Genomic DNA, 27,696 nt, shown 5'->3' with positions numbered 1-27,696 from the left:
GCAATGTCAAATTTGTGTGGATTTCCTTCGTCATGAAATCCAACTGTTGACTGAGCGATGTGAAAATTGTGTGGACTTCTGTCATGGAATCCAACCGTTGACTGAACGTTGTGAAAATTGTGTGGATTTCCTTCATTATGAAATCCAATCGTTCACTGAGCAATGTCAAATTTGTGTGGATTTCCTTCGTCATGAAATCCAACTGTTGACTGAGCGATGTGAAAATTGTGTGGACTTCTGTCATGGAATCCAACCGTTGACTGAACGTTGTGAAAATTGTGTGGATTTCCTTCGTTATGAAATCCAATCGTTCACTGAGCAATGTCAAATTTGTGTGGATTTCCTTCGTCATGAAATCCAACTGTTGACTGAGCGATGTGAAAATTGTGTGGCTGCAGCTAGCGAACACTTTGACTAATCAGGTTATTGTAATTACCTTTTTTTCCTTTCATTAAAAAATGACGCACATCAGTCAGACATTTTAATCACAATAACCCATGATTCATTAATTTCGAAATTTTAATTCAAAACTTTAATCGTCCAATTAAAAAACAAATTAAGTGTTAATTACAGGAAAGTAATCGATTTGAGGAAATTACAGCAATCAGATAAATAGTAAATAAATGTAACAAATTATACCTAGGTATTGGTACAGCAATTTTGATGATCACACAGTTATTTATAAGTTTATTTGTCTTCTACTTTATCATTATTACACTTATTTAGACGTTTTGATAACATATTTCACATTTTAATTTTTAATTTTAATTCTTCCTTCGTGCCTCACAAGGTGAAAATACAACAAGAACAACAACAATCACACATGGATGGGAATCTGTAAACAGAGGTACATTACATAATTAAATTAATTAATTAAAATATTATTGTATGCACCCCATCATTGAACGTTATGTATCTAACACACTCGTAGAAAAGGGAATGTTAATTTGCAGTATATATACTGCATTCTCCATATAACATTTACTTGCTACGTAACTACATGTTAATATAAACAAAAGTGAATAAAGTTTAGTCTTTGGTGTATACAAATAAATAAATAAAACTAATGGTTTCTTTACCAGTGCGTCAATGAAAGACACGAGGAAATATGTACGACTACATTAGAATCTAGGCCCCATCAGGCATGCATCTACAATTTTGGCGGGGAGGAGGCAAAGTCTAAAGCTTGGAAGGTCCTGTGAGTGCACCCTTGGTGAAGACAAAACACAATTATATTTCTTGAAAACAGTTATGAAGGTTTGAGGGAGTTCGGACCTAGTATACAACCCCCCGACGATACACTCCCGAGCCCCCATATGTATGATTTGCATCAGTTTCCATTTGATTTCCATTTTAGTTTACGAATTAGTATACAGTAGAGCGTCGATTATCCGAACGTCGGTCAACCGAACGACCGCTTTACCGAACTGTGTATTTCCCACAGTAGTCGCCGCACTGAGCCACCGCTGGCGGAACATTGCTTCTAATGGGGCCTTCATAAGGCGCTGCTGACCGGCCAAGCCGCCAGCAAAATGCGTATGTAATATGTACATATTTTTGTTTAATAAACTGTATCACATACTATATATTCCTACTAAAGTTGCCTTTGTACGTTACTTTGTAATACTTAAAGAGATGCCTGTTTTTATGAATAAATTTACTGTACAGTACTTCTTTTTGGTAAATAAACATGTACAGTTCGATTATCCCAACAAACCAGTTTTCCAAACACCCATGTCCCCCAATTACTTCGGATAATCGACGCTCTACTGTACCTGCTATAACTGCTTCTTACAATCTTTCGATTGCGTGGAGATACGCATATCCACAATAGTCCACACAGGAACAACAAATGACAAAAGGCTGTTACTCATATAACTATTTTCAGAAAAAAATTATCGTGAAAGGTTATCGAAATTTGGTACAAATGTCAAATACATCGTATAAAGCTTTGTTTATAGCGAAAAATGTAACTTATTGCAGAAAATTAACTAAGTGGCGGGTTTAGCCCTGGGTCGTGAGGCCTAGGTCCCCCACTTTTTGAATATCAAAAATAATTTAAGGTGGATCATTAGGTGTTCCCAGGCCTATGCTAAATGGTGCTTGAATAGTGGGGCGTTGCCAGATAGTGTCGAGTGTTTACTCATGCCAGATAATAAAGGAAGTAATCATGGAATGCTGCTTGGATACTCACTAGAGAAATTAGTTTTCGACCCTTATCGCAATTCCGCTCCTCGAACTGCAACGCTAGGATCCAGGAATTTTCTTATTATGACTACTACAGTAAACGTACAAATTTGGCAACAACGCATTATGGCATTCTCAAGTTTCGTCTCAAAATTTATTTCCTTAAATGTAAATTAATATTTAAATAAAATATGAAACATAACACGAAAAACGGTCAAACAATATATCTATTTCGTAATAAAATCGTTACTTTAAAATACTTTAAACATAGAAGTAAACATTTCGTAGAACTGAACACTTCTAGTAAGATCTTACAGCAAGTGCCATCTTGTGTGCTCATTGTAAAACGAATCAAACATTTTCTTTTATTTGTTAGATTTTTCGATATCACGAGGCACAACCAAATGAATCTGTTGAGTCCAAATGAGTCTTGTGATGTAGCTGAAACATTACTCTAACTTATAGTACAATATTTAAAATATGTAACGTTTCATTGTGCAGTAGTTAAGGAAATGAGCTAAAATATGTACTGACTTCCGGGTGGTGATCCACCTTAAGATGTTATTTATATATATTCAAAGTTTAGAGTAAACTTATGATATACCTATCATACTTTGGGTTCAGGCTGCCCCCACGTTTACCTTCTATATCTGCCTGTGCTAATACAAATTCCCACGGTCAGAGTTACCAGATACTAGTATTCCTAGGAAGACGAGAGACTTGCTGATGAAATAACACACTAATAGTGGTGGACAAGATTAATTCTTTCAACACTTTTTTTTTTTTTTTTTGTTAGCTGTGTATCCAAAATAGTGTTAGTTTTCCAACATTGTATAAGTTTTCTTCCCTTAGTTGTTTGAAGTTATGAAATTTTATTTTTTGATAATCTGATTTCCACTGGTCCACCACTGGTGTCAGTGTAGCTCTCTCACCCTGGATAAAATTTTCTGGGAGAGAGCCTGTCCTTTGATATATATTTGATATATAAATAAGTTTTCTTTTATATATATTAGAATGGTCCTTATTTTTACACTTCGGAATTTTTTCCTCTCTAGTTTTATCCCCTAAAATGATTCCAGGCAGGCCCGTATCCAGGAGGGGTCTAGAGGGCCGGGTTCCCCTAAATTTTTGCTGGCCGCCCTAAAATTTCACGGTAGGATTGCAAATGAGCTATAATATGGTTGGATCGGGCCCCTCTACATTTTTGGGCTGGCTACGGGCCTGATTCCAGGTCAGACCAAACTAATTTATTGATTTTAAGTGGTGACCGAGGCGATCTCAAGTTTTTAATGCACTTGCAGCAGCATACAATATGAGTCAAAAGTAACTTGTAAGTTTGAAAAGAGAATTAATAGTTCATAAACAAATTTATTAAGGCAATAACTATAACCATTAAATGATTGAAGATAAGATGAAAAGAACGTCAGATGTATGTTTGTAGTGGGAAACTATCCCTAAACAATATATCATGCGACGCCTTCCTTTAAAATTTTTGGTGCCACTCGGTCGAAAAAGTGTAAAAAGCTTTTTCAGGCCACCCACCCTGAATGAGGTTTTCCTCATTTACGCCAGGCAAATTCGGGGTGGTACCTAACTTATAGGTCCTAGGCCGCTTTCTTCCCTTTCCCCAGATTGTGTGCTCGCCGAGGGACGTCATCCTTCAAAACGTGAAGGGCTAAATGACCTTAGATGCCGAAAGCCCAGAAATCTCAAATCCTAATTCTAATCCTTTAAAATTTTTAATCTGAATACAAGAAGGCAGATTTCAAGATGGCTGCCATTATAGTACTATACGTCTATACATAGCTTCATTTCTACTTCCATTACCCTATCCAAAATATCGTATCACTCCTTCTAACTGTTCGCAAGTTACAAGGTACAGTTACTTCATAGTGTATACTGTAAATATATTCAAAACTTGAAGACGCTTGGGGCACTTTTTAAGTATTATTCAGTTGAGCTAATATTTCTTTACTTATATATGAAACCTTTTAAGGGGTGAGATTTATAACAAAAACTCGGATGTGGAAGTTCTATGAAACCACGAATGTGTATAACAGGATAGGATTGGGCCCCCCGGGGCTCCGGCTGAAGGAGCAGTTTAGGAGCCCCACGGTAGGAGTCTTATATATGTACAACCCGTAAAATACGGAATCACCCCTTTCTCGGAGTTCTGTCCCGGCGTCCCCAAAACGTTTACTTGTATGCTAAAATGTCCCGAGTTCTGATAATGGAATACAAACTGCAGAGTCAATAGTTGTTAATCACGTCAGTCAATAAAAAACTAACACGATAGCTCATTGTTTCTCCCACAATGTCATTTAATTTCTACTCCTTTCAAGTGACGCACAGACAATACTGAGAATAACTATTTTAGATCAACAAATTTAGCGCTAAGTTGTAGTAGCAACATAAATAACCGAAATATTCATTTTACGTAAAAAGAAATCTTTGAATACGTATTTACATAAATGCAATATGCAAAATGTATAATTATCCTAACCCTAACTAACTAACTATCCCGGAGGTTTAATGCAGCTTTCACAAAAGCTCTAAATTGACTTCTATCCTTAGCCAACTGAATCCAGTTTCTACTTTGTATTCCTATTTCTGGACATCCATCTTAATATTGTCCTTCCATCTACACCTAGGTCTTCCTAATGGTCGTTTTCCGATTGGTCTTCCAATTAAGACTTTGAAAACGTTCCTACTCTCTTCCTATATAACTTGTCCACCTGACCCTTCTAGACTTATGACCCTAACCCTCGCTATGAAGTTCCCGCCATTCTCCATTCCCGTTCCTCTTGGATCCGAATATTCGTCTTAGGATCTTGTTCTCAAATACTTTCAGACTATGTTCTTCTCTCAGAGTAAGCGACCATGTTCCGCAACCATACAGAACAACAGGCATGATTATCGTTTTATATATTTTAAGCTTTAAACTCCTCGACAAAATTCGCGACGACAAGAGATTTTGAACTTAATAATAACATGAATTTCCTGCTTTTAGTCGACGTTTAATTTCTTCGTGAATATGGTTTTTGTTTAAATAGATCCTAGATACTTGAAAGTATCCACTTTATCAAAAGTATTATTCGATATTTTAACGCATCTGTAATTTGCCCTATTCCGATCCCGACGAACTTCCATGTATTTAGTTTTCTCTGCATTTACTTCTAAACTCATGTCCCTGTAAGCGTTTAATAAGACCTCTGCATTTCTTTCTATTGTTCTCCTATCATCCCCTATTAAATTTACAACATAATTAATCATACGCCATAACCTGGTGAATACCATTCAACTCTAGGCCCTGATTGCTATCTTTGATTTTCCTTACAGTGTAGTCCAGAACAAAGTTGAATAATAATAGTGACAACACATCTGTTTGTTTCAGACAGTTCTCGACGTGAGAGCTCGTGGACAAAAATTTTCTTATCCGAACTTTACTTTGGAATTCATTTAAACATATCCTAATTAATCTAATTAGCTTTTTCGGTATTCCAAATTCTGTAAGAATATTGCACAACGCTTCTCTCCTAACCATGTCGCAAGCCTTTCTAAAATCAGTAAGTAGTTGATGTACCGGGGGAATTGTATTCCCACTTCTTTTCGAGTGTTTGGCGAATGGTAAATATTTGGTTCATAGTTGATCGATTTCGTCCAAATCCATACTAATGTATATATTAAAATGACAGGTTTATATGTTTGTCCGCAATCTTTTGACAACGAAAACCAGAAGTGCTAGAAACGTGTCCTTTTCATTGGTCGATTTCAAATTTTGTGTAGATTCTCCAATTCTCATTGAAATTTTCAAAAACCGTGTCTTTATTACTCTATTCAACATTTTAGGGGAAGTTTTGAGCCAATAAGATTAACATTGTTGCAGGTCGAAACTACGGTGTTCAGGTAACCAGTAGAGAAGTTACGTATAGCGGGTTAAAAGACATTGCAAGCGCTTTGCTTAAAGCTGAATAGCAATACCTATTGTATGCTGACAACTTCAAAGGCCTCAAGAGGCGCAATGAGGCGTACTCAGACGGATATGGATTTATTAGAAAAAAATATTTCCACTTGATATCGTATTACTTCTACAAATTTGTTACAAACTCACTCCAACACCTACATATAGTAATTCACTTCCTTTGTGAGTCTCCTATCCTTCACGTGTATGAGTAAGGAGACGTGCACAGTAGGAAGAAAATTCATGGTCATAACAGAACGATGCACTGAGTAGACAGCGCAGATTCAGCTAGTAATCTTCAATAATTTCATCTGCGTATGGGGTCAATCTTGTTAATAGAATGTTTGAAAAGATCTTATAGGATGTTGACAGAAGAGAAACGCCTCGATAATTATTGCAGTCAGTTTTGTCGCCTTTCTTGTGAATTGGAACAATTGCACTCTTGAGGCAATTCTTCCTTGTTCCAGATAAGAAGAATGAAACGTCGCAAGACATAACAGTATACCTGGCTGCTAGCCCGAGAAGACCTGTTCACAATGAGAATGAGTTTGTGTATCACGTTTCACAATTTTTCCTCTCCAGCTAAAATTAACTCAGACGAAATTTCGTCTACACTCGGAAATTTGTGTTTTCTTTCTTTCTGTGGAACATACAGTTCTGCGGTGTGTATTTCCCTTTCTCCACGCACATTAGGTTTTATCTGCGTGTTAAGCAAATCGTCAAAGAAATCTTTCCATCTATTTAAGATGCTATCTGTATCAGTGAGAACTGTTCCGTCAGCTTTCTTTAATATATAAATTATCCTAGCCCTACTGATAACAAATTCAATTACTGTAATGTAGAAAAGGGGCCCCATTCTTTTTGATCTATTGTAAATTCAAGCTATAATGATTATCATAATTGGACGAGAAATGACGGATGTGCTATTTCTGTTATACATCGTAGTTACCTTCAGGAAGGAGCCCGTAAGGTATTGGGAACCCTCTGGGCCTAGTAAGATCTACAGTTATTTGTCTGATGTCTGTGGTAATATACTCAGTGACGTGCATCTGATGAAATCCCGAATTTAGTGGTTCTTTTTGTTATGTTGTAGATACCTACATAAGGATTAACAATATATATATATATATATATATATATATATATATATATATATATATATATATATATATATATATATATATATATATATATATAACTAAGTTAAGGGTGATACCCCGGCTGCGATTCCGGTATTCCAGTCCTCGCTAGTCCGAGATTATTTATAATACAGGAACGCTATTTACAAAAAGCATCCCTGTATTTAAAATGGATATATATATAATGCAGGACGCTTTTTGTAAATCCGAGGACTGTCTCCCTTAAATCTTTTTGTTCGCTTCACACAATGTTAAGTCCTATTGTACTATGATAGATGAAGGATTCCATTCTGAAGCCAAAGTTAACAAACAATATAATAGTATTACATATTAAGTGGAAAATTGACAACAACTTCAGTTTCATTTTGTTGATTTAACGTCGGTTCCCTCAAGAAGCTCACAAACAGTATGTTGTGATTTCAAAGGATGATAGATTTCATTTGGATTTTACTGACTGTTCAAATTGTACAACTCCGGCCATCTATGAACGTTTTCTTGAACTACGTGATCATTTCTAAGGTCTTTCCTACGAGTAAATTCACAGATTTTTGCTTCATCATAGTTTTACAAATTCACTCTGCTGCAAAACAAGAATAAGGAAGCAACGATCTAATGACTACAAACAGAGTTCTTTTGTATATAAAACTTAAACCGACAGAATTACATAATTATGCAAATAACAATACTAGAACAAATTATCAAATGTCTTGAATCCCTATCATAATGCTTGGTGCTGGTTATAGAATTAAAACCGAACATTATTCTTCCAAGAAAGACCCAGTGGGAGCTCATGTGGTTCGGATTTCACGTTAAGCTGTAGGTCTACGTCTCATGTAGTCTCGCTGCTGAAAGGAACGCTAAACTAAAAATCAAATCAAATCAATCTTCCAAGAATGCTTTTTTCTTTTTATTCTTAACGTATCATCCTGAAAGTTCAATTGCAATCATTAACATACACCAATACGTAGGTGAACAAATTATGAAACCACTTAGCCTGACAAGCAAATAGAGTTTATTGTATACTCAGAGGCGGATTGGTCCAGCCTGCTATGTTGCAAATGCAGGATTGGTCTACCTCACTCACTAGCGCATCCAGAAATGTTTGGAAAGGGCAGATCCCCCATCTGGATGTTTAATTAAGCTTTGAAATACCGAGTTTTACATCAAATCACAATAAAGTAATGTGATATTTAATATAATAGACCTATAAAAATATAGCATTTGGGGAGCAATTGCCCCACAGTCCTCCTGGATCCCCCCAGTGCTCCAATTTTAGATGGAAGTAAGCCTCATTCAGGGTGGTAACTTGCAGGGGGCAGGGGGCAACTGCCTCCCAAGGAACTTCCTGCCGTTCGAGGGGGCCCACTTTAAGACAAAATTTTCTTTTTCCATATAATACGAACACGAAATCATAAATGAAGCATCAAACAGGTTCACAACATTACATAAAAAAACAGCACACAAAAGGTAAATAAAACAAAAATGAATCGTAGGCCCATTTTGATATATATTAGGGGCCGTAGAAATAATATTTATTCGTATGGCTTTAAGATTTGTCAATATTGTTTCCTTAATTAATTTGTCATGTATGGAACGGTCCCAGGGGAGTAACTAACAGCCCCGCAGATCTTGCAGTGCGGAAGGGCCCACAGGCTCCGGGGACCCTTAAAGAGTAGGAGAAAGATGGAAAAAAGGGGCCCAAGAATTAGGAAAAAATTTCTAGGGGCCTGAAATATGCGTATTAATGGTTGCCCCCAGAAAAATCTAAGTTACGGCACTGGCCCCACTACACCTCAGAGAGCAGAATAGCATGTAAAAAATCCTAGCTAATGTATATCCCGTTCACTTGTCTTTGCATTCAAATAAATAAATAAACTTAAATAATCAAAACAGAACTTTTTTCTTTATGTTTATGGCCATCAAAAGGTTACGTAGACGATCAGGGCCTCGAATCAATGTTGCCAAAACGTTAGGACAAAATGTCGCTGAATGGGAAATAAAATCACTCCAAGTTTGGGTGAAAAGTCGCTAAAAAATAATTCATTAATGTGTTATCAATTGCAAGTCATAGTCTTATGCAGAAACATATAATCGAATGAATCATATGATACTAACAATAATACATATGTCATTAGATTATAGTGTCTTAACAATAATTTTCTTTTTGGTACAATTTATATTTGCTGTTTTCCCTAATAGCAGAGACAACTTGCAAACCGCTTGCTGTAAGCCTGCATTGGAAGTTGGCAAGCTTGCATCCAGCTTGATTGGAAAGCATTTAGGTATGCCGCAAGGTGGATTCCAATAACGAAGTTACATGGGGGCAACCTTGCATTTAGTGTTCCATTCAAGCTTGAAACAAGTGTTTTACGCTGGCGGTAAGTAAACGGCCAGTGAACTGCAAGTGATGCTATTACGTTCTGCGAAGGCTCTAAAGTATCGCTTGCAAATACAACAAAAGGCAGCACGCGCTGAAAAAGCAAAAGTAGAAAGCCAAAAACCAAGCAAATGCCAACTGGCCGAATGCTTTCTTGCTACTTGGGTTAGGATCGTGTCACTTTGATGAAATCAAAAATGAGTTTAGAAAGAAATCATAAAAAGTTGGAACGCTACAAACAACGCTTCTACAGATAATTGGCTTGTTATCCGTAAGGTGTGTCTCTCAACGGAAGTTTGGCAAACTAAAGTGAATTTAAGTTTTGAATTGTTCATCGTTAAAAGGGCAAGGGGGAACAGAAAACAAAGCAGGTTGATGCTTGCCAACCAGGTCGATGCTTGCGCTCATTTATTGTTTTGAAAACCTTTTTTCAAAGGTTCTCAAAACAATAAAAAAAATACATGTATCAAAGCTGCTTCCACCTAACGGAGCATCATTATGAAATTACAAGTTGTTCATAGCATAAAAGTTGCTCAGGTTGTAAGTTGGTAAATCATAATTTAATCCGCGATCAGTTGCGCCTTATGGAGTAACGCCAAAGGTCACGTGTATAGATTTTTTCTAACGCACCATTTTTATCTTTAATATACCAAGATACTTATTAATTCCTGGCACGCACTTTTCAGTATTTCTCAAATATTTCAGAGATGCCCTGTTGTTTTCCTCTAGAGCTCTAGTAGTAGGGGCCCGCGTTGGCACGAATGACTCATCCTCACTCTCTTTTATGACCGGGGTGAAAGGTCAATGACCTGGCCAGGGGTCAATGACCTAGGGGTACATAGGACCACCCCCTCTAAATTTTGGCAGGGGAACCATGGCCCACCCCCTAAATTTTGGCAGGGGTACATAGGACCACCCCCCTTAAATTTCGGAAATTGCCAAATCTAAAAATTTGGTATGGTAGCGTAGTACCATAGTATGTACCTCTATCCGTATTGGGGGTCTATGTCGTTCCCTTTCATGGGTAAAAAATTGCCAAAAATTCAAATTTCGGGGTTTTTTGACCTAATTTATCCCCTTGGATGAGGTGTTAATACCTTATATAGTTATATGGGCGTATACAGGGGTCCATTCCCTTTCATAAGACATGGGTATATTAATGCACCCTTTGAAAAATTTGGGAGGGGTACCTTGGCCCACCCCTTCAATTTTGGAAATTGCCCAATTTCAACATTGGGTATTATAGTACAGGACCCTAATATGTATCATGATAAATTTGGGTGGTCCACCTCGTCCCTTTTTAGGGGTACAAAATTGCCAAAAATATAAACGTAAGCAATACGTTATACCACGTGTTTGGTTTTCGGCCTAATTTATCTCCTTGGATGAGGTCCTATTACCTTATATAGTTATATGGGCGTATACAGGGGTCCATTCCCTTTCATAAGACATAGGTATATTAATGCACCCCTTGAAAAATTTGGGAGGTGTACCTTGGCCCACCCCTTAAATTTTGGAAATTGCCAAATCTAAAAATTTGGTGTGGTAGCCTAGGACCATAGTATGTACCTCTATCAGTATTGGGTGTCTATGTCGTTCCCTTTCATGGGTAAAAAATTGCCAAAAATTCAAATTTCGGGGTTTTTTGACCTAATTTATCCCCTTGGATGAGGTGTTATTACCTTATCTAGTTATATGGGCGTATACAGGGGTCCATTACCTTTCATAAGATATGGGTATATTTGTGCACTCCTTGAAAAATTTGGGAGGGGTACCTTGGCCCACCCCTTAAATTTTGGAAATTGACCAATTTAAACATTGGGTATTATAGCACAGGACCCTAATATGTATCGTGATAAATTTGGGCGGTCCACCTCATTCCCTTCTAGGGTACAAAATTGCCAAAATATAAACGTAAGCAATACGTTATACCACGTGTTTGGTTTTTGGTCGATTTTATTCCCTTTGATGAGGTGTTATTATCCTATATAGTTATATGGTCATGTATAGGGGTCCATTACCTTTCATAAGATATGGGTATATTTGTGCACTCCTTTAAAAATTTGGGAGGGGTACTTTGGCCCACCCCTTAAATTTTGGAAATTGCCCAATTTCAACATTTGGTATTATAGTACCGGATCCTAACATGTATTATGATAAATTTGGATGGTCCACCTCGTTTCCTTCTAGGGGTACAAAATTGTCAAAATATAAACGTAAGCAATACGTTGTACCACGTGTTTGGTCTTTTGGCCCAATTTATCCTCTTGGATGAGGTTCTATTACCTTATATGGTTATATGGTTATGTATAGGGGTCTATTCCCTATCATAAGACATAGGTACATTTGTGCACTCCTTTAAAAATTTGGGAGGGGTACTTTGGCCCACCCCTTAAATTTTAGAAATTGCTCATTTTATATATTTGGTATTATAGTACTGGACCCTAACATGTATTATGATAAATTTGGGTGGTCCACCTCGTTCCCTTTTAGGGGTACAAATTGCCAAAATATAAACGTAAGCAATACGTTGTACCACGTGTTTGGTTTGACCTAAGTTATCCCCTTGGATGAGGTTCTATTACCTTATATGGTTATGTGGTTATGTATAGGGGTCTATTCCCTATCATAAGACATAGGTACATTTGTGCACTCCTTTAAAAATTTGGGAGGGGTACTTTGGCCCACCCCTTTAATTTTGGAAATTGCCCCCTTTTACATGTTTGGTATTATAGTATAGAACCCTAATATATATTACTATAAATTTGGGTGGTTCACCACGTTTCCTTTGATGGGTACGAAATTGCCAAATTTTAGTACAACCACGTGTTTGGTTTTGGCTCAATTTATCCCCTTGGATGAGGTCCTATTACCTTATATGGTTATATGATCATGTATAGGGGTCCATTCCATATCCCCTTAAATTTTGGAAATTTTCCAATTTAAGCATTCGGTATCATAGTACATGACCTCAACATGTATCATGATAAATTTGGGTGGTCCATCTTGTTCCCTTTCATGGGTAAAAATTACTAAAATATAAACATAAGCAATATGTTGTACCATGCGTTTGGTTTTTGGCCCAATTTCTTCCCTTTGATGGGGTTCTATTACCTTATATGGTTATATGGTCATGTATATGGGTTCATTTCCTATCATAAGACATGGGTACATTGACGCACCCCTTGAAAAATTTGGGAGGGGTATCTTGGCTCATCCACTCGGTTTTAGAAATTGTTTTAATATAAGCATTTGGTATCATAGTACAGGACTTCAATATGTACCACTATAAATTTGGATGGTCCACATCGTTCCCTTTCATGGGTAAAGAACTACCAAAAATCGAATTTCGGAGGTTATTGACACCTATTTAGCACGTTATTTGGTTTATTACCTTTATATGTTTATGTTCCCTTTTAAATTTGGGAATTATCAAATAACAAAATTCGGTAAACGTTTTCTAGGACCCATTGGTGTTCCTCTTATGGCCAAATATTCAAAATTTAAATGTTATTGACCGGCTTTATTATTGAATAAGTACAGGATTTATTACTTTTTTCATAAGACACAGGTGTATTTGTGTACCAATCTTAAATTTTGGGAGGGGGTACATTTCTTATTGTCATATCAATAATTGGTAATTGTTCTTTGGGTAAATCATTGTGATCACGTGATCAGTTATTGACCTATGATGGGATTAGGAGTCCAAGACATTGGTACATTGAAACTTTGTAGGATAATTTGAGAATGCGTCATTGGTATTGATTATTACAGCCAAATATAAACGTAAGCAAGACGTTGTACCACGTGATTGACCTTGATGAGGTAGTGTACAGGGATACATAGCTAACCTTATTGAAACTTATGACTCATAGTCTTAAGGGAATACATGCTACAACACTGGCAAAGTTATTGTTAATGCAATTTGATTGGCTGATCACTATCTTTCGTGCAATCTGATTGGTTGATCACTATCTTTCGTGCAATCTGATTGGTTGATGAGTTTTAAATCTTTGCTGTATTCAGTTTTTAAGTTTTGTTTTACATTTAAAAATCTTGTTTTTGTTCAACATTTTGCACTCAATGATAAATATGATCAAAACCGTTTATTTGTTAATCGAATAGTTAAAAACCGGATAAAGTTTGACGGTTAACCGTGAAACGTAAAAATTTTTTAGTTTGAAATTTTTTTTTTGCTTGAAACATTTTGTTTGAAAATTCTTGCTTTCAAATTTTTTGTTTGAATTTTTTGTTTGAGAATTTTGTTTGAAATTTTTTTTGACAACTTTTGTTTCAAAATTTTTTGTTTAAAATTTTTTTGTTTGAAATTTTTTTCGTTTCAAAATTTTGTTTAAAATTTTTGTTTGAAATTTTTTCGTTTCCAAATTTTTTGTTTGAAAAAATTTTTGTTTGAAATTTTTTTTTGTTTTGAAATTTTTCGTTTCCAAATTTTTTTTGTTTAAATTTTTTTAAGTTTGTGCACTCATTAGTGAAGAACCGAAACTGCTTAAAAGAAAATTTTGTTTGAATGTTTTTTCGTTTCAAAATTTTGTTTCAAAGATTTTTGTTTGAAATTTTTTGTTTCAAAGTTTGGTTTGACATTTTTAAAGTTTGTGCACTCATTAGTAAAGAACCGGAACTGTTTAGAACAAAAACCTCTGGCAACATTATGGGGCAATAGTACACGTCAGAACATGGTGCAATAGTACACGTCAGAACATGATAACGCAACGTCATCAATTTTTGCATCATATATAAGTATCGTTCGCGTTAGTATTCATGATAACGTCATCATGGCTACTTGTCTGCAGTTTCTAAACACACGTGATGTGATGAAATCATTTACCAAGATTACTGATTTACAACAGAATGTACCTTATAGAATCTTAGCTAGCCAAATGATCCCTACAGAGTTTGGATTAAGAATCGTAGTGAAGCTTGAAAATGATAAGAATATAATTTTACCAGCAAGATATTTTCCCATGGAGGCATCAAAACAAGAAGAACTGCTGCGTTTCTTAAATACTGGATCTGTATCTTTATGCTATAAAAGACTCTTGGGTCGAAGTCATCAATTTGAATTTAGTACACAGCCGGATTCGTCAGTAATTGTGATGAAATCATGAATTCAAACATCAACACGTCAGACGTAGTTGTATGAATGTGGTTGGTCGGCATGACGTTAGTAACTGTGATGAAATCATGAATTCAAATGTCAGCACATTCCTTTCCAATGACGTCAGTCGTAGTTCTATAAATCAACCAATACAGTGAAATCATTTGAGCAAGTGCTTTTCAGGAGGAAAGATGTGTACTTCTAACGATAAAGAGTTCATCTTCGCAAGCTATTATCCAATAAATATATTTCAAACAAAACATGTGATGATTGGTATCAGTGCTAGAACATTTGAACCAGTGATTCGATTGGGCAAAGCAGAACAATTTGGTGTACAACTGACCTGTGAAGAATGGCAAATATTATGTTCACGAATCGACCAAATGAACGATTATTTTCATGATGAGCTAAATGTGACCATAATCAAATCATTAGGCTCAAATCATGAAGTGGTGCTGCGTACAGTCCTCGAAGAGAAGATGGTGCTGTTACGTAAAAAGAGTACATTTCATGTCCCTCGCAATATGGTGTATCTAACGGAAACAGAATGGAACAAATTCATCAGCGTATTTCAGTGTGTGAAACATGCAGTGGAAGTGTGCAATAAAACAAGTATATTCCTGAAAAAGTACTATTTTGAAAAATGTGTTATGCATATTGTACAACATGTATCTAGATATTGTGATGGTTGTCAACATCGTTCGTGGGTGCATACCTGTATTGATAAACAGTTTATTTGTGATCAAATGGACATTGAGTTTCCACCAATTGATATTGCATTAGACCTTAAAAGACTTCAACTGGAATTAAAATTATACGCTAAAGACAAACTAGTGCAAGAAGTTCAAAATACACTGTATCAACAATATCCAGAACCACTATCTGGTATGGATGTATGTGGAGTGTAATAAAATGATCCATTTCAATGAGTTGTGTTTTTTCATTTCAAGTACAACCCCAGGTTCTGACGTGTACTATTGCACCATAATGTTGCCAGAGGTTTTTGTTCTAAACAGTTCCGGTTCTTTACTAATGAGTGCACAAACTTTAAAAATGTCAAACCAAACTTTGAAACAAAAAATTTCAAACAAAAATCTTTGAAACAAAATTTTGAAACGAAAAAACATTCAAACAAAATTTTCTTTTAAGCAGTTTCGGTTCTTCACTAATGAGTGCACAAACTTAAAAAAATTTAAACAAAAAAAAATTTGGAAACGAAAAATTTCAAAACAAAAAAAATTTCAAACAAAAATTTTTTCAAACAAAAAATTTGGAAACGAAAAAATTTCAAATAAAAATTTTAAACAAAATTTTGAAACGAAAAAAATTTCAAACAAAAAAATTTTAAACAAAAAATTTTGAAACAAAAGTTGTCAAAAAAAAATTCAAACAAAATTCTCAAACAAAAAATTCAAACAAAAAATTTGAAAGCAAGAATTTTCAAACAAAATGTTTCAAGCAAAAAAAAATTTCAAACTAAAAAATTTTTACGTTTCACGGTTAACCGTCAAACTTTATCCGGTTTTTAACTATTCGATTAACAAATAAACGGTTTTGATCATATTTATCATTGAGTGCAAAATGTTGAACAAAAACAAGATTTTTAAATGTAAAACAAAACTTAAAAACTGAATACAGCAAAGATTTAAAACTCATCAACCAATCAGATTGCACGAAAGATAGTGATCAACCAATCAGATTGCACGAAAGATAGTGATCAGCCAATCAAATTGCATTAACAATAACTTTGCCAGTGTTGTAGCATGTATTCCCTTAAGACTATGAGTCATAAGTTTCAATAAGGTTAGCTATGTATCCCTGTACACTACCTCATCAAGGTCAATCACGTGGTACAACGTCTTGCTTACGTTTATATTTGGCTGTAATAATCAATACCAATGACGCATTCTCAAATTATCCTACAAAGTTTCAATGTACCAATGTCCTGGACTCCTAATCCCATCATAGGTCAATAACTGATCACGTGATCACAATGATTTACCCAAAGAACAATTACCAATTATTGATATGACAATAAGAAATGTACCCCCTCCCAAAATTTAAGATTGGTACACAAATACACCTGTGTCTTATGAAAAAAGTAATAAATCCTGTACTTATTCAATAATAAAGCCGGTCAATAACATTTAAATTTTGAATATTTGGCCATAAGAGGAACACCAATGGGTCCTAGAAAACGTTTACCGAATTTTGTTATTTGATAATTCCCAAATTTAAAAGGGAACATAAACATATAAAGGTAATAAACCATATAACGTGCTAAATAGGTGTCAATAACCTCCGAAATTCGATTTTTGGTAGTTCTTTACCCATGAAAGGGAACGATGTGGACCATCCAAATTTATAGTGGTACATATTGAAGTCCTGTACTATGATACCAAATGCTTATATTAAAACAATTTCTAAAACCGAGTGGATGAGCCAAGATACCCCTCCCAAATTTTTCAAGGGGTGCGTCAATGTACCCATGTCTTATGATAGGAAATGAACCCATATACATGACCATATAACCATATAAGGTAATAGAACCCCATCAAAGGGAAGAAATTGGGCCAAAAACCAAACGCATGGTACAACATATTGCTTATGTTTATATTTTAGTAATTTTTACCCATGAAAGGGAACAAGATGGACCACCCAAATTTATCATGATACATGTTGAGGTCATGTACTATGATACCGAATGCTTAAATTGGAAAATTTCCAAAATTTAAGGGGATATGGAATGGACCCCTATACATGATCATATAACCATATAAGGTAATAGGACCTCATCCAAGGGGATAAATTGAGCCAAAACCAAACACGTGGTTGTACTAAAATTTGGCAATTTCGTACCCATCAAAGGAAACGTGGTGAACCACCCAAATTTATAGTAATATATATTAGGGTTCTATACTATAATACCAAACATGTAAAAGGGGCAATTTCCAAAATTAAAGGGGTGGGCCAAAGTACCCCTCCCAAATTTTTAAAGGAGTGCACAAATGTACCTATGTCTTATGATAGGGAATAGACCCCTATACATAACCATATAACCATATAAGGTAATAGAACCTCATCCAAGGGGATAACTTAGGTCAAACCAAACACGTGGTACAACGTATTGCTTACGTTTATATTTTGGCAATTTGTACCCCTAAAAGGGAACGAGGTGGACCACCCAAATTTATCATAATACATGTTAGGGTCCAGTACTATAATACCAAATATATAAAATGAGCAATTTCTAAAATTTAAGGGGTGGGCCAAAGTACCCCTCCCAAATTTTTAAAGGAGTGCACAAATGTACCTATGTCTTATGATAGGGAATAGACCCCTATACATAACCATATAACCATATAAGGTAATAGAACCTCATCCAAGGGGATAACTTAGGTCAAACCAAACACGTGGTACAACGTATTGCTTACGTTTATATTTTGGCAATTTGTACCCCTAAAAGGGAACGAGGTGGACCACCCAAATTTATCATAATACATATTAGGGTCCTGTACTATAATACCCAATGTTGAAATTGGGCAATTTCCAAAATTGAAGGGGTGGGCCAAGGTACCCCTCCCAAATTTTTCAAAGGGTGCATTAATATACCCATGTCTTATGAAAGGGAATGGACCCCTGTATACGCCCATATAACTATATAAGGTATTAACACCTCATCCAAGGGGATAAATTAGGTCAAAAAACCCCGAAATTTGAATTTTTGGCAATTTTTTACCCATGAAAGGGAACGACATAGACCCCCAATACGGATAGAGGTACATACTATGGTACTACGCTACCATACCAAATTTTTAGATTTGGCAATTTCCGAAATTTAAGGGGGGTGGTCCTATGTACCCCTGCCAAAATTTAGGGGGTGGGCCATGGTTCCCCTGCCAAAATTTAGAGGGGGTGGTCCTATGTACCCCTAGGTCATTGACCCCTGGCCAGGTCATTGACCTTTCACCCCGGTCATAAAAGAGAGTGAGGATGAGTCATTCGCGCCAACGCGGGCCCCTACTACTGCTCTTATTTTTCGATTTTAGGAAGAAAATTAGTAATGAAGTGCACTATATGTTTTTTTTATAATCTTAAATCTTATTTTTTTAGGCCAGTATCTAAAAAAATGAAACTGGTCCGGGCTGCTATTATCATTTTTGTATCTTCAATTTACTGTATTTTATATTTTCTGTGCCCATTGAGTGACAAGAGAATATATCTCGTGTGAATAACAATAACAAGTTGAAGTAATCTAACAAACTGGAAGATCTTATTTGTAAAAAAAGAAATCCATTCATGTTCAGCTACCCCGCCCCTACGTATTGCACCGAAAACAATGTAGGAATAAAGGAGATATTTTAGAAATTACTTCAGTGAAAAAAGAGAAGAAAAACGTTATAGCTAAAAAATGTATTATGGTTAGATTTTTCTAACTGTGGGACCGATCACGGGTTAAAAATCACAAAAAAATCGCCAATCGGAAATATAATTTATGTCGATATCCCGAAAGTCAAATCCTCTAGATTTAGCGACCGAAATTGACAACACTGCCTCGGACATTGGGGGGAGTTTGTGCCACAATAGCTGTTAACAATGAGTCAGTTAATATAGTTTTAAAATAAACATAGGCTCAATGTTTAAACTATTGCCTATTCTCATATTTAGGGGCCGACATTTCTTTCGAGTTATTGCTGTAGTAGAAAATTGGAGCTCTCTAGTTTATGTTCTAAGCCAGTGGTCGCCAAACTAATGAAGCTTCTGAGCTTCCGTACCATTTTTTAATCCTACTGTGAGCTACCGTACCATTTTTAAATCCTACTGTGAGCTACCGTACCATTTTTGAATCCTACTGTGAGCTACCGTACCATTTTTAAATCCTACTGTGAGCTACCGTACTATTTTTAAATCCTACTGTGAGCTACCGTACCATTTTTAAATCCTACTGTGAGCTACCGTACCATTTTTAAATCCTACTGTGAGCTACCAACCAAAAGAGCTACTAACTTTAAAAAAAAAACTTACATTTGTTTGTTTCCTATAAACTTAGGTAATCAAGGTTAGGCAATCAGAACGTTAATGCGATCTACCGAAAATGTCCCGCGAGCTACTAGTAGCTCGCGATCGACGGTTTGCCGATCACAGCTCTAAAAGCGAAAAGCGCGAAAAGAAGAGCGAAAAGAAGAATAGTGTTATTCAAGATTGTTGAGTCCAAATCGTAAAGAATTGCTGCCAATTTGCGCTTCTCTTGTTATGTCCTCATATTTGATTTCTTATCTCTTGTTACATCAAAGAGAAAAATTGAAATTCCGATAGCAACAAGACTATTATCGAAACAACAACAGATGCTTAAAAAAAAGACTCGTCCGTCGTCGGAAAATGCATCTAAAGACGCAACTTCTTGTACCTATTTTCATCATGGTTCTGTCAGTAGTAGTATGTGGGATACTTGATCAAACTTTTTCGCTCCCGGGCTGTAGCGCCCCGCAAGGGCACCGATTTCTTTGTAAATTTGGGGGGCGTCCATTCAGATGCAGACGGCATATATATGAGAATTTTAAGACAAATTGCATTCAAATTATGCCAAATATTGTATATTCACAAATCCAATGAGGGGGCCCACATGAGCTTTGGAGGTACCCGGGCCCCCTAGTCCCCCAGAATCGGTGCCCAGGCCAATGACCTAGGAGTACCTAGGACAACCCCCTCTAAATTTTGGCAGTGATACCTTGGCCCACCCCCTAAATTTTGGCAGGGGTACATAGGACTACCATCCTTAAATTTTGAAAATTGCCAAATCTGAAAATTGGGTATGGTAGCCTAGGACCAGGGTATGTACCTCTATAAGTTTGGGTGTCCATCTCGTTCCTTTTCATGGGTAAAAAATGCCAAAAATTCAAATTTCGGAATTTTTTATCTAATTTATCCTCTTTGATGAGATCTTATTACCTTATATGGTTATATGAGCATGTACAGGGACCCATTCCCTTTTATAAGACACATTTACATTGGTGCACCCTTTAAAAATTCGGGAGGATTACCTTGGCCCACCCCTTAAATTTCGGAAATTACCAAATTTAAAAATTCGTTATAATAGTATAGGCCCCTGCTATGTATCACTATAAAATTGGGCGATCCATCTTGTTCCCTTTCATGGGTAAAAAAAAGTGCCAAAATATAAAAGTAAGCAATACGTTGACCACGTGTTCGGTTTTTGAGCTAATTTATCTCCTTTGATGAAGTCCTATTACCTTATATGGTTATATGGGTATGTACAGGAGTCCATTCTCTATCATAAGACATGGATACATTGGTGCAGCGTTTTTAAAATCTGCGAGGGATATATTGGCCCATCTCTTAAATTTTGGAAATAGAACAATTTAAAAATTCTGTATACTAGTATAGGATCCTAATAAATACCACTATTAATTTGGATGGTCCATCTCCTTTCCTTTCATGGTTAAAAAACTGCCAAAAAATTCAAATTTCTGAGGTTATTGACCCAATTTGATGAGGTCTTATTATATTATATTATATTATTATATGGACATGTACAGGGGTCCACTCTCTTTTTTTAAGATATAGGTACATTGGTGCACCCCTTTGAAAATTTGGGAGAGGTACATTGGCTCGCCCCTTAAATTGGATATTGCCAAATTTAAAAATTTGGTATAATAGTATAGGACTCTAATATATATCATTGACCTGGGCGCCCGCGCGCCACAATTCGAGAGCGCAAAAGTTCGATCAAGTATCTCACCCCGGACAAGTAAGTATTGAAAACAAGATGCCTATTGGCTTAATACGTCTACAGTGTAAAGTAGTTCTTCCCTACACTATGTCAATAATTAAAATATAGTTTTCCCAGTATCAGACAAAATTATTTAAATATTTTGTGTGGCAATTTTACTGTTTCCATTTTCACTTAAAATCATAACAATAGTAGGCAATAAAACAAACCTGCGAATTGAACTCAGGGGACTCTCGATTCAGCCTTTCTGCTCTCATTTTCCCAGGATACTTTGCGGTTGGTGATGTCACGTGGAAGTGTCGCCAAGGATGTCATAAAATAGAGGATCTGCCCATACCAGAAAATCGTGAAGCCACACGTCTCACGGTCATACATACGTATCCTATGATTGGTGATTTCCTTACCTGTGAAAGGTTATGGTCCGGGTAATTCCTACTCATTCCTATTTGTACACCCATACGTGTAGCATGTAATCGGTGTGTAAATCTGAAGTAACAATTTAAACAAAATTAAACAACAGACACACTACATGTCAACATATGAAAATCGCAATGTTTTGAGCCAACAATCATGGCGGAAACGAAAGTAGCCAATCAGACGATGGTAGAAACGAGAGTAGCCAATCAGACATGCCAATGCTAGGTTGCATCTTTGGCTTCATTCAGTTAATAAAATGGAGATGCATATGAGCAGATCCTCTATTTTATAATATCCTTGGGTAAGGCAAGGATCGTTCAAGAGAAAATGAAATTCTGCATTCCCAATTACGCTAGTTGGTATCAAGGATGTTATAAATAAAGGATCTGCCCATATGTATCTTCATCCTATTAAATCGGTGAAGCCAAAAAGCAACCGAGCATCGGCACGTCTGATTGGCTACTCTCGTTTCTACCATCGTCTGATTGGCTACTTTCGTTTCCGCCATGATTGTTGGCTCAAAACATTGCGATCCTATTGGGCGAAGTGGGCAGAGTAGGGATGGCGAAACTGTGACGTATGGCTTCAAGATTTTGTTGTAAGGGCAGATCCTCTATTTTATAAGATCCCTGGTTGGTATACTGTTTCAGGATGGGCAAACTTCCCTCCACATGACGTCACGGACAGGGAGCCAATCAGAACACTAAACGTGAACTGGGGCTACCTGTTATTTTATATACCTTGAAATGAACTTTCTCTACTAAATAAAATAGTATTAACTATTTGTTTGTATATCTAAGGAAATAATATCCGATATGTCGTATACTTTATCGAATGTCCATTATTAAGGATCGTAGAGGCTTAAAATATGTGCAGCAACAGGATATTATCATGTTTCAGTGGAAATCGTCAATGCAAAATTAGTAATATGAAAATATGAAAGAACGAGGCTAGACTAAACTGGAGCTCATATTAGTGGATATTTCATTTTTACGTTAATTTTTAATTCAAGATTATCCACTCAAGCTGAAGCTTTAAGTATATGAAGATCCTATTGCTGCATATGATTTAAGCCTCTACGTTCCTTGATAATTGAGAAAATATCCGAAATATTGGATATTATTTCCTTAGAAATACAAAAAAATGATAGTAATGTTTTATTTGCTAGTACGTATTCCATTCGCTCTAAATAATGCAGAGAACAATATCATGTAGCCCTGAACATAATATCAACTGTACGAAACAAATGCAGTAACTTATCAAATATGTAGTAATTTGGGAGCAGATTTACTGTACGGATCCACAGATTTATAAAATTTACAGAACAAATTTGTAATAATATTCTCAAATATACAAGCAATGGATAGATATCGATATTACCTATAGCGTCTTTAATAAAGCACAAATACATAATTTAACACGTAAGGTGAAGTAATTTTATGCCATTTACAGTATTTTGTGCTATCCTCGTTTATGTGTTAAAAAACTGGTATGCAAACAATTCAAATATGTTGTGCTCTTACTTGTGAGATGTGAATCTACATAAAAAATACATTTATAAAAATCTAACCTGTTATCCACAGATTTGCCCATGAGGTAGCTACTAATCACAGTATGCAAAGTGAAGTCAATGTGCTAACTCATGATGCGCAACTATAGGAATGTCGGATAGTTAAAGATTTTCGCATAATTGTGAAATTTACGTTAGTAATGTGTTGTGTTACTTTGAAGTACAAATATAGAAGCAATGGAAACATATCGATATTACCTATAGCATCTTTAGTAAAGTACAAATACATAATTTAACACGTAAGGTAAGTAATTTTATACCATATAAGTGTTTTGTGTTATCCTCGTTTACATGTTTACCCACCTTTTCTGACGCGCCTGCTCCCTACGAAGGCACCCTTCTGCTACTGCTGGGACCTCCTGCTCTGACTCGGTTAGATAGCATTCGTGCTTTTTAGTGACCACGTACACAAGATGCTTAGTGTCTTTTGCACAATAGTTTGTATCGTGTACGTACACTGAAACCCTCTAAAGTCAATCTGTACAGGGAAATGCAAGTCCACACCCCAAAAATGATTGTTTTGGAGATACAAAAAAGTCAATTTACTGATGGACCCGTACAATAGATCTGCATCGTAATTTCTTTGCTCACCTTGGACAGCAATAGCTTTCCTTTTTCAAAAAACAAACACTGTTCATCTTATTTTTAAGGATGACTATAACAAATCCAGGTAGCTTCCATTTCTACGTCGACAAGCCTGAGAAGCCAGCCGAGCATGTACAAAGTGCCTTGCGAGACATAGCCAAACCCTATCTCCATCACCATTAGCGCAGTTCGTATTCCCAATAGCATATAACTGATCGCCTTTTCAATGGTAATCACCACAGCAGCCATTAGCATAAGAGTACTCATCAACGTGGCGACTGTCAACATCTCCACCAAATGCACGGCCACCACCATTGTTACTTGGTTGTCTGTTACCTAGGACTAACTCCAACGAAATAACTGCAATAAATACAATCAAAGAAATTGCATTAGCAAACAGACAAAGACGATGTAACGATAGTCATCTGTGCTTTTTCGATGAAAAGAAAGTATGAAAATTAACTCCTCTCTCACTGAACTCAATGCAAACAATGCGAAACTGAAAGATGAAACAAGAGAAGTCGTATGACGACATCGTAGTACAACCGCAAAGGACACTAGCCGTTTAAACGTTGAGGTGATTTTGTCCAGCACTTGTTCAAACTCAGTACTTATAATAAATAGCCTTGTTCTGATTATTTTTCTTTAAAAATTTAGAAATATCCTATTTATTGTTTATTTTAAAAAGACTCCTGGACACATTTTCCAGGTGGAAAAAACAGAACATGTTCAAAGGAAAAGAGAAAGTTGGTAGATCTGACTATCGTTCTTTCCTCTCAATGTTTTCTTAATAATTTCTCATAGAACTTCCGTTTCATCGAACTAATTTTGTCCATTCTTCTCCATATTTACATTTTGAACGTCTTCTCTATCATTTTGCATCCATTTTAAGTAATGACCACATTTTTAGTCAACATAATAGTACGATGATACGTTTTATGATAATAGTATTAAGAAACGTTTCATGGCATTTTTTTCGTAACTTCTTGTTCAACAATTCACAAAATTGGTAAATTTCATTCTAGAGATTTTAAATTCATTCAATAATTCTTATCATCTTTTTGGTAAATGTCGAGAGATTTTAAATTCAATAACTTAACCTTACTCATACAGTGAGTAAACCATAGTTAAGTCACTGTACATTTGAGTGAGATCAATGAAATCGAATTTTCACACGTCTTATCTTACTAAAACCAAGACAGAATATTTATATTGTCCTTTTAGGAAAAATGTAATCGAAAGTACAAGAATATGACTGGACGAAGAAGAGGTGGCAATGACTAGAAAATTCAAGTAGTTGGAATCATAAGTGCACTAAAATACAGGAATAGAATATGTAAACAGTAGAATTAGCAGTGGTTGGACAAAATAGGGAGAATCAGCAAAAGAGTATTGTGTGACCGTAGTGTACCACTATGCCTTAAAAGGAAATTCACAAAACAGTAGTGTCACCTGCCATATTATATGGAGTGGAATGTTGGATAGCGAAGAGCAGAAGTTGCATGTTACGAAGACGAAGATGTTGCTGTGGATGTGTTGTCTGACGCAGGGCAAAATTAAGAATGAAATGATCCGATAAACAGTAAAGATGAGATCAATAGTGGAAAGACTGCAAAAAAGTAGATTGAGATGGTTTGGGATGTAAGAAGACCTTTCGAATACGCAGCTCACTGAGTGGACACTACAAAATTGAGTGGGAAATGAGTGCGAGGCCGGCAAAAGAAGAAGTGGGAAGAGTGTGTTAAGAACGATGTGGTGCAATGTGGTGTCACAGTGGATATGACACAAGATAGAAAGAAGTTGGGGTCAGCGATCCGAAAAGCTGACCCCAGCTAACTGGAAAAAGACGCCTTAGGAGAAGAATGACATTGTTATTAGTGATTTCTATTATGTTATTGCCTCTCACTACAGTGTCTTAGATCTGAGATTCGTTTTTTTTTTTTTATTTCTTTAATACTTTTAAACAATTTTGCGTAAGATGCATAGTGATGAACAATTTTGCGTAAGAGTACATGCGTCAGTAACCCAACAGCCAGTCAGCGTGCTTCAGTCAGTGATACCAACCTGTAAGGAAAACATCACTCCGTGAGTTTTTATTTGCAGTTAATTTTTCAGAAAGAGAACAAGGGAATGTTTGTCGAAATTTGCAACTTATATCGAATTTCTCTTATACATGTACCTAATAATTCACGCCAACAAAATGGGGGCCACGGTGGCTCAGTGGTAGAGCGTTCACCTCTAGTGCATGGGGTCCTTGGTTCGATTGCAGGTCGGGCCAAGTGAACTTTGTGGTGGACAAACACCGTGTGCGTGGATTTTCTCTGGGTTCTCCCACTTTCTTCATTCCACCATTTCATTCATTTTACATCATCGCCGTCTCCTTTAGCTTAGCCGGCATAACCGTGGGACGTAAAACTTAAACATTTCAGTTTTGTTATTCTCATGCCAAAAAAAAACATCTAAAGGCGGAAAGTAGACGCAATAAGCCATTAAAATGTTGTTTGTCCCATTCGGACTCGAAGTATCTACTTTGTTTTCTCGAAGTGCATACTAATGCGAAAGTGATTTCCCGAGTAATATAACCCCAAACGAGAAACAATAACTTCCAAAACGCTCCGTTCGAAATGTGTTGCGAATGGAGTTTTTCTAGTATCATATCGTTATACTCAGTACAGAATGATGGATAAAGACGTGATAGAAGATATTGCTCATGCATCTCTGGCAACAAAATATACTTGTTTTGCATTAAGGAAAACTTTTCACAAATTAGTTTATAAACATAGATGATTGAAATTTACGGATAGAAGATAGGGATAATTTACAGAGAAGATTGAAATTTACGGATAATTTACTCATATTTTATTATCTTCTAAATTTTGTAAATTTTATTATCTTCTAAACTAGTATAACATGGAAAATTCAAAACTAAAATAAGATAATTTGCCTCTCGAGAAGGAATTTTACAGCATTTATGGTTGGCATCACTGGTTTTAGTTACACATGGTTTAGTTTATTGTTGTTCAGAACCAAGATGGAACAGATAATAGATAATGTATTCTGGATTTGACCATGTACCGCTTGTTATGGTATTTTAACATTATTTTCCGATTCTTTGTCAGCATTAAGAGCTCCTTCGTGGCTAAGCGGTTAGCGTACTACGCGCCTTTGACGTGGGAGACCCGGGTTCGATTCCCAGCCAGAGCTCATGTGGTTCGGATCTCATGTTAATCAGTAGGTCCCGTCTCATATAGCCTCGCTGTTGATAGGGACGTTGTTAAACTCAAAATCAACTCAACTCTTTGTCAGCATTGAAGTCATCCTTTAAATCATGTTTAAACATTAAATAATATTCTTTAGCAATGATTATGCACTCCAATAGTAGTTGTACTTACTTTTCTCAGCATATAAACCAATACATAAAAAGATTATTCCACTACTTATATTTTTCTTTCCTTTACATGCTTAGTTTATTGCTCAGCGCCCTTCCAGAGATATACTGTTTATATTAAACAATTGTTTACCATGTCATTGTTAAATGAAATATAAATTAAAAACATGCTCCTATCTTGGTTGTCATAAGTCCTACTCAATGT

General features: G+C 36.1%; 1 long non-coding RNA gene across 1 annotated transcript; it reads right to left on the bottom strand.

Annotated features, from left to right (window-relative positions):
- Nucleotides 1-599: 599 nt before the first annotated feature.
- On the bottom strand, nt 600-27,597 carry LOC145666027 (uncharacterized). The gene is made up of 3 exons (XR_014127683.1): nt 27,496-27,597; nt 24,110-24,463; nt 600-835 (listed from the first exon to the last, which is right to left on the bottom strand). It is a non-coding gene; the product is annotated as an uncharacterized LOC145666027 (long non-coding RNA).
- Between the last annotated feature and the right edge of the window lie 99 nt (nt 27,598-27,696).

The sequence above is a fragment of the Thermobia domestica genome, chromosome 1 (assembly GCF_964235325.1).
Source record: "Thermobia domestica chromosome 1, izTheDome1.hap1.1, whole genome shotgun sequence".
In the NCBI taxonomy this organism is placed as follows: Eukaryota; Metazoa; Arthropoda; class Insecta; order Zygentoma; family Lepismatidae; genus Thermobia; species Thermobia domestica.
This window is presented reverse-complemented; position numbering and strand designations above follow the sequence as displayed.